Source organism: Leptonychotes weddellii, chromosome 5 (genome assembly GCF_054177405.1).
Source record: "Leptonychotes weddellii isolate Sample4059 chromosome 5, ASM5417740v2, whole genome shotgun sequence".
Taxonomy (NCBI): Eukaryota; Metazoa; Chordata; class Mammalia; order Carnivora; family Phocidae; genus Leptonychotes; species Leptonychotes weddellii.
In genome coordinates this window covers 152,646,323-152,654,061 of record NC_138373.1, presented here as the reverse complement: position 1 = coordinate 152,654,061, position 7,739 = coordinate 152,646,323, and the positions used below count along the sequence as shown (strand labels likewise).

Here is a 7,739-nt window from a genome sequence, read left to right as displayed (position 1 = left end):
TGGGGATGGGCAGAAGGTATGGAAGGTATATTTGTCATCTTCAAATATTTGGAATGTTGTCATGATGAAGAGGTATTAGACATGTTTCTGTGAAGCTTTAGGAGATAAATAGGACCTAGGCTGAGAGATTAGAGGGATGTAGATTATCCACAAAACATATATGTGTAAATAAATAAACAAGTAATTTATACACGCATATGGATATAAAATAATTACAATTTAAGTTGTCCAGAGAAGGAACAGGTCTATTTGAGAGGTGGTAAGCTTGCCATGCCTGGGAAGCCAGGAATAGGCTTATCACTCTTACCATGACTAATAAAATATGCTTGTGCTTCCTTCTTGCTTTGGCTTTTTCGTAAAGGCTGGGTCTAGGTAGACACTATCTGGAATGCCCCACCCCAGTCTTGTCTTGGGGAAATCTGCCCCACCCCAACAATTTCAAACCAGAGTACTTTCTCCTCTGAGGTGCACCTCTGTGTCCTCTTGTTAATCATGACCCTGGGGATATGCTGCCTGGCGTTGTAATCACCTCATCATCTGCCTTAATTCCCCCCAGTTTGGTGAAAGCACCCCCTCAGTGTCTTACTCCAGAAATATTTGCTGAATAAATAATTTTATCTGGTCTTTTGTGGAAGGATTCTTGCCTTGGGGGGTAGGTGTGTGACTAAGAGGACACAAGGATCCTGCTGAACTCTTAAGATTCTGTGATGAGCACATGGGCACTGAACTTGAAGCTGACTTACAGATGAATAATTGGGAATACCCAGGGCCCACTTTGGCTTTTGCAGCTGTTGGAGGAGAGAAAAGGAAGCATTCTCTCTTGCCCTTCCTCTGACAGTTACACCAATAGGCAGTCATGGGAGAACTCTGGGGGAGATCAGGGGATCGTAGTAAGAATTTACTCTGGAACATATAAAGTGAGTTGCCCCTCTCGGTCTTTGTGCCTTGGCACTGCTCCTCCCCAAACCTGGAAGGATGTCCTAGCTCCTTTCTTCCTCTAGCTACTGTTACTCCTCCCTCCCACCCTGCCGGGCAACACCATCCCCAGGAAAGCACTTCCCCCTGTTTTCCACCCGCCAAGTTGGAGTTATTTCTCCTTTTCTGGACTCCCTCCCATTGCGGGAGGAGGGGGAGCAAATGGCCTGCCTGCACCAAGGCACTTCCCACAGCAGACCTCGCTTTACGGGTTTCTCCTCTCTCTCCCTTTAAGTTTGCTTTCTCCTTGTTTGAAGTCTTGCACCAGGTCCATGTGTGGCCTCTGCGCCTAAGGCAGGAGACCCGCGCGAGCACACACACACACACACACACACACCCCTTTGCTACATGAGTGGATGCCAGAAAGAGTAGGACATCAGCATTTTAGAATTTTACAATTGCAAGAGTCGTCGGGAGTCACCTAGTGAAACCGTCCCTTTTACAAATGCTCTTCCTGGAGTCTCCGGAGAGAAGCTTTTGGGTTCATTCAGCCCCTTTTCTTCTCGAGGCCCCAAGCACTTTGCTATTAATGATCTCAACATTCTAGGCAGGTAGGGAGGGGCAGGTAGGTGTTAGCATCCTCCCTTTTCCCCTAGGGGAAACTGACTCAGAGAAACGAGGAGACGGGCCTCGGTGGGGCGGGGGCTGTAACGGGAATTCAGGGCTCCGGGCCAATGTGGAATTTATTGTGCCTCCTTTTGGGAAGCGTGAAAGTGAAGTAATCAATTTACGAGGCCCGGGCGAGGACCCTTTAGCCCCCTTGGAAGATCGGATTGGGTCAGGAGGATTAATGCAGTTAAGGGCCCGCGGCATTGACCCCTTGGCAACTTGTCGAGGGCCAGTCGGGTCCGCCACCGCCCTTCCCTCGGCAGGGTGACCAATGGGCTTCCGCCTCTTTAAGGCCCCCCCCTCCCAGCGCCCCGCCTCCGGCACGTCGCCGACCTCCTCCCACCTCCTAGCCGCAGCTCCGCCAGTTCCAGACTTCCTTTGACGATGAGGTCATCTTCTCGTTGCTCATTGGCCGCGCCCGGCCGTCAGTCACAGGAAGTCCCGCCGCCGTCCTCGCCTCCTTCGCACCCCTCCCTTCCCGCCCCCCCTTCAGTCCTCCGGTCCCAGCCCCCACAAGGCCTCTGATTGGTCAGTGCCGCTGTCACTCTTCCAGGGGGCAGTGTGGGAGGTGGGAGGCGGGTGTGGTGGGAGGGGCCGCAGCTTCCGTGGCTGAGAGGAGCCGGCGGCGGCCGTGTCTGTGGTGTCTGAGGCGGCGGCAAGAGCGACCGTTCCATCCTCCCCACCCCCTCGGCTCCGCTCGCCACACGCCCTCCGCTTGCGCAGACTTCTCCCCAGCTCCGTGCGCCCTGGCCGGACGTTGAGCCTCGGAAGGGGAGGCGCGCGGTGAGAGCCGGAGGGGGACCGCCGCGGAGCCCGGGCTGGGAGGAGCGCGAGGCGGTGAGTGAGAGTCCGGACAGAGGACCCCTCCCCCACCGCGGCCCCGCCCCGAGCATCCTTTCTCCTCGCGACCCCGCGGCGCGCCCTCAGGGTCGGGCTGCCGCTCGCCTCGCCCGTCCCTTCCCTCCCGGCCAGGGTCGCCCAGCCGGGGCGGGCGGCCCGGGACGCGGCCGTGCACCTGTGAGCCGCCTGGCCTGGCAGCGCCGGTGGGGGAATGCGGGGAGGGGGCGTCCGGCACCCGTTGCGCCCGGGTGTGTTTTGACTGCAGGTACCCGGTATGGGCGCTTTCCCCGGCACAGATTTATCTTGTGCAGACCCTCAGGATCCATGTGCAGTCCTAGGATTCCCAGGCAAGGGAGCCTCACCTGGACTTGTTGATGCCACTGTTTGCATCCCGAATGCCGCCAGGTGTAAGGGCTCTGGCAGATTGGAAACTTGACAGCCAAGAACTTGATCCTCTAAGAAAGTGTCTGTCAGGATACTTTGATTACACCTCCCACCCTGGCCGGCACCGCAGGAAAGCACTGATACTCTGTAGTAGCTAGGGCTGGAGCTTTCAGGTCAAACTCTCCAACCTGCCATTCGCTAGCTGTGTCATCTTGGGCTTCAGTTTCCTTCTCAGGAAAATGGGCATAATACCTACTACATGGGGTCATTGTGAGCTGAGAACGACGGGTAGATCAGTTTGTGTTTAAGCACCAGCCCAACTTGGCTTTGTCAGGATCTCAGTTTTCTCACTAGTATATAGATAGCATAAATGAAAGGCAGTTTGGTGGGCACTTGACTACTTACCAGCTGTACTTGGCATGAGGTATGCGTATAGGGGAATGTGAAAGATGTCACTTAAATGTAATAATGAAATTATACTAGCTTCATGTGTTTTTACGTACTTTGAAGTCCATAAGAAGTCTGAAATGCCCCCAGGTTGCCAGCTTTTGAGATTTTTTTCAAGATCTTTTCTACTTGAAGCCAAAAGCCTGTAACATACTCATTATTTTCAGTAAAAAGTGAAATTCACGTGTTTTATGTTAGAGGACCCCCAAAAATGCCACAGATTTCACTTAAGCAGTTTTACTGTTGAAAAGCAGCCACCTCCCAGGAGTGAGGTGGTACAGCCAGCTGGCACACAGCCCCGGGACAGTAGGGTGGGCAACCCTTGGCTGAAAATTATTAAATTAAGTTTTGCCTAATGTCATTTGCATTTTCATAGTGAATCAAAGGGCTTTATGATAGCTTCTTAGTGAAATGATTTAATTACTGCTTTTTTCAAAAACACATGCAAAGAAAAACTGACTGTAGTCCGTTCTAGCATTGGCTTCAGTTCTTTGCCAGTAACTGTTAAGAAGAGAACCCTGTTTAGAAAGGCTTTCAGAAGTCACATTTCTTTGGTTAAGTTTTTATTTAGAGTAAAATCGTGAGATGGAAGAGTAAGATGTATCCCATAATCCAAAAGTATTTATTGCAGACTTTCCACATCCTTAGTCCTCTACTGAGTGCTATGAGGAAGGGATTCAAAAGAAGTATGAAACAGCATCTCAGCCCATAAAGAGCAAAACCATAAGATTTAGGTCACTCAGTACTAGCTTTGGGTACTACTTAAGTAATGACTTCATTCATTCATTCAATAAACTTGTTCCTTGCCAAAACGTGCCAGGTGGTTTGTTTTTGTTTTTCTAAAGATTTTATTTGAGAGTGAGAGAGCACAGAGGGAGAGGTAGAGGGAGAAGCAGACTCTTCGCTGAGCAGCCCAACTCGGGGCTCGATCCCAGGACCCTGAGATCATGACCTGAGCCCAATGGCAGATGCTTAACTGACTGAGCCATCCAGGTGCCTTGCCAGGTGTTTTTTCTAAAAGCCAAGGTTGTCGGGTAAGTGCGATATGGTCCCTGCTCATAGGAGGTCAAGTCTAGTGTGAGGCAGAAAATGACAGATAATTTTAACACATTGAAATAAACTCCAGAACTGTATGGGAGGGTCAAGGGAGCTTTTCCTTTGCACTTAAGAGAGAAGGTGGCCTTTGAGTTGAATCTTAACTCCTTAGATGAAGGAGGAAGATCATTCCAAACAGAAGTAACTGAGCTTGCTGATAGATCTTCTGACCGCAGATATAAGCCCTAGGAAGGGGGAAGGAAACTGACATTTCTTGATGCCCACTATGTAATAGGCATTAAGCTGGGCTTTTAATGTTACTACTTAATTAGTCCTCTGAGGTAGATTTTACCTCCACTTTAGGACAGGAGAACTGAGGCTCAGCATAGTTAAATAATTTCTCAGGTTATACAGTTAGTGACAGAGCCAGGACTTGAATTTCTGACTTAAAAGTATGTATGCTCTTTTCCTTCTAACACTGTAGAAATAAATATAAATGAAGGGCGCCTGGGTGGCTCAGTTGGTTGGGCGGCTGCCTTCGGCTCAGGTCATGATCCCAGGGTTCTGGGATCAAGTCCCACATTGGGCTCCTTACTCAGTGGGGAGCCTGCTTCTCCCTCTGCCTGCTGCTTCCCCTGCTTGTGCACTCTCTCTGACAAATAAATCTTTAAAAAAAAAAAAGCAATTTGGGACATAGTAGATGCTCAGTAAATATTTGTTGAATAAAAGATGAATGTGAATATATACAGTGAATGGTGTGTTTATGTAAATGCTAGGGTTGATAGTTCGAATTGACATAGGAGCATTTTCATCTGAAAAAAAAAACTTTGATCAGGAGGTTTATTTCAGAAGGTCTTTGAAAGAAAAGCGGGAGGACATTGACAGATCACGGATGAAGTGGCACAGGCATTTACCATATAGGTAGTTTATAAATGGTTATACTTTGGAAGAAAAGGAACATTGAACAAAGGGAAGGGCCCACTGACACCATTCAAATATAGGCACAGTTTATTAAAGGCCTTAATGAGTTTTGAGAATCAAGGAAACAGTCTCTGCTCTTAAGGAACTTACAGTTTTAGAGACTAGGTGTTAGCTAGTATTGCATAACGTGTTACCCCAAAAGTTAGTGTTTAAGATAACAGTAAACATTTATTATCCCTCACAGTTTCTGTGAGTCAGAAATTTGGGAGCAGCTTGAGCAGTGGTTCAGTCTCAGGGTCTCTCAAGAGATTGCAGAAATATGTCATCTGGAGTTGCAGTCTCTGAAGACAGGCTGGTGGATCCTCTTCTAAGGTGGCTACTCAGATTGTTGACAAGTTGGTGTAGGCTGTTGGTGGGAGGTCTCCATTCTCCATGTGGGCCTCTCCATAGAAGTACTTGAATGCCCTCATGGCATGGCAGCTGGCTTCCCCCAGAGCAAGTAATCCAAGAGACCAAGTTGCATTGTCTTTTATGACCTAGCTTCAGAAGTCACATACCATCATTTCTCCAGTATTCTATTGGTCACGTATTGTGGGAAGGGATTACATAGGGGTGTGAATACTAGGAGGTGAGAATCTTTAGGGGCCATCTTGGAGGCTGGCTACCACAGTGGGTAGCATAGAACAGAAAAAGTGTTAGAAGAAGGTACAAAGTGCTGGGGGAAGGGAGGGAAGGATTCAGAGGAGGGAAAGGTTACCTTTGGGAAAATGAGGGAACTGGGAAAGATTTAATTCTTTTAACAGATATTCACAGGTATTTATTGGGTGCTTACTCTGTGCCCTCAAAATGGTAGGCTAATATGTGGAAGTGAATTGGGGCTGTATGAAATGTTGTAAGTAGTCTAGGCCAGCATTGGTACTAAGGACAAACACTTAATCTCTGTGTGTAAGGTGAGGGTGGAGTAATTTTTCTGATATTGAGGAGAACAGTAACTTGTCAGAGTGATAGAAAGGCAGTTAAAAGCGTAAATACTAGAGCCAGACTTCCTGGGTTGGAATCCTACTTCTACCACGTGCTAGCTGTGTGACCTTGGATGTGACTGTGACACTCTTAACCACATCTTGGTAACTCACTATAAAATGGGGATAATAATGGTGGCTACTTTATATTGCTGCTATAAAGATTAAATAAGTTAAAAATATGCCAAGTCCTTGGAACAGGTTCACATGCATTTTCATTATCATTCTTCATTTTGGGCAATATAGAACTGACCATGGGTGAATGAGGTTCCAGTCAGAGATGAATGAATGTGAATGATGTGAGTATTCAGAGGCTTTTAAATGTCAATCATTTAAATGTAATCATTTGCTCCTTCAGCATCAGTTTTTCCAGTTTGACTGCTTACGTTTAGATAGTTTTTATTTCATCAATAGAGTGAACCAGTGATTTTATTTAGCTGAACTCCCCAGTTATGACAATACCTCAGGAGGCACAGTTGCCTGTGAAGGGTATCTTGTGTTCTCTTGTCGTCTCTCTAAATTACTGGGCCCTCTATCTGCAGAATGGGTTTAACCAAAAGCAGTTAAAGGTGCATCTTGAGAAGAGCTTAGTGGTGGAACCAGGACCCATAGTAAAAATACCAGAGTGAGCACTTTTGTGACTGAGTCACAAAAGAATCCTCAGAGATTGATTCTTAACACTAAGTCTGTCACTTCTGTGAAGAGGGAAGATCTTTGAACTCCATGTCTCTGCAGGTGTTAGAGCAGGAATTGGGTGCTCTGCCAGGGTGCATTGGGTGGAGCAAATTGCCTAAGTTGCCTTCAGTCCTGCGGTTCAGGGACTCCAGTCCAACTCTCACTGTTTAGTTGAACAGAGGCATGAGAAATTCAGTGGTTTGAGGTTCCACAACAGTCTAGTGGCTGAGCCTGGGCCAGTTCTTCACCCTTTGTTTGAGGCTGGCTCACATAGTGGTGATGAAGATCTGCAGAATCTTTGGAAGATTGAGCATTGTGAAAATGTCTTTTCTTCAGATACCATATTTTTACTTTTGTGGTATATCTGATTTGTTTGCTTCCCTAGTCACTTTTATTCAAATGCTTTTAGAAATCATTCCCTGTTTATGAGTCCTGGTAACAAGTAATTTGCATAGCTCAATTTGAAATCTGGAATGTATACTCTGTTACTGAATTTGAAGATAGGTGGGCTACTTACAGGTCTTTGACCTCTAAAATTATAAGTGGGAATTATGGGTGATTTTTATTTCTTTTCTTTTTTTTTTTTAAAGATTTTATTTATTTATTTGACAGAGAGAGAGATAGCGAGAGCAGGAACACAAGCAGGGGGAGTGGGAGAGCGATAAGCAGGCTTCCTGCCGAGCAGGGAGCCCGATGTAGGACTCGATCCCAGGACCCTGGGATCATGACCTGAGCCGAAGGCAGACGCTTAACGACTGAGCCACCCACGCGCCCGGTGATTTTTATTTCTTGAAAAACTTTTGTCTGGTATCAAAATTTAACATATAATGGGTG

General features: G+C 47.1%; 1 protein-coding gene across 1 annotated transcript in view; it reads left to right on the top strand.

Annotated features, from left to right (window-relative positions):
* The first annotated feature begins 2,174 nt into the window (after window positions 1–2,174).
* The window catches only part of MRTFA (myocardin related transcription factor A), a 196,815-nt gene continuing 191,250 nt past the window's right edge, over window positions 2,175–7,739 (top strand). Inside the window, exon 1 of the mRNA XM_031024397.2 lies at window positions 2,175–2,421. The gene's annotated coding sequence lies outside the window, so the exon portion shown is untranslated. The remainder of the gene's footprint in view (window positions 2,422–7,739) is intronic.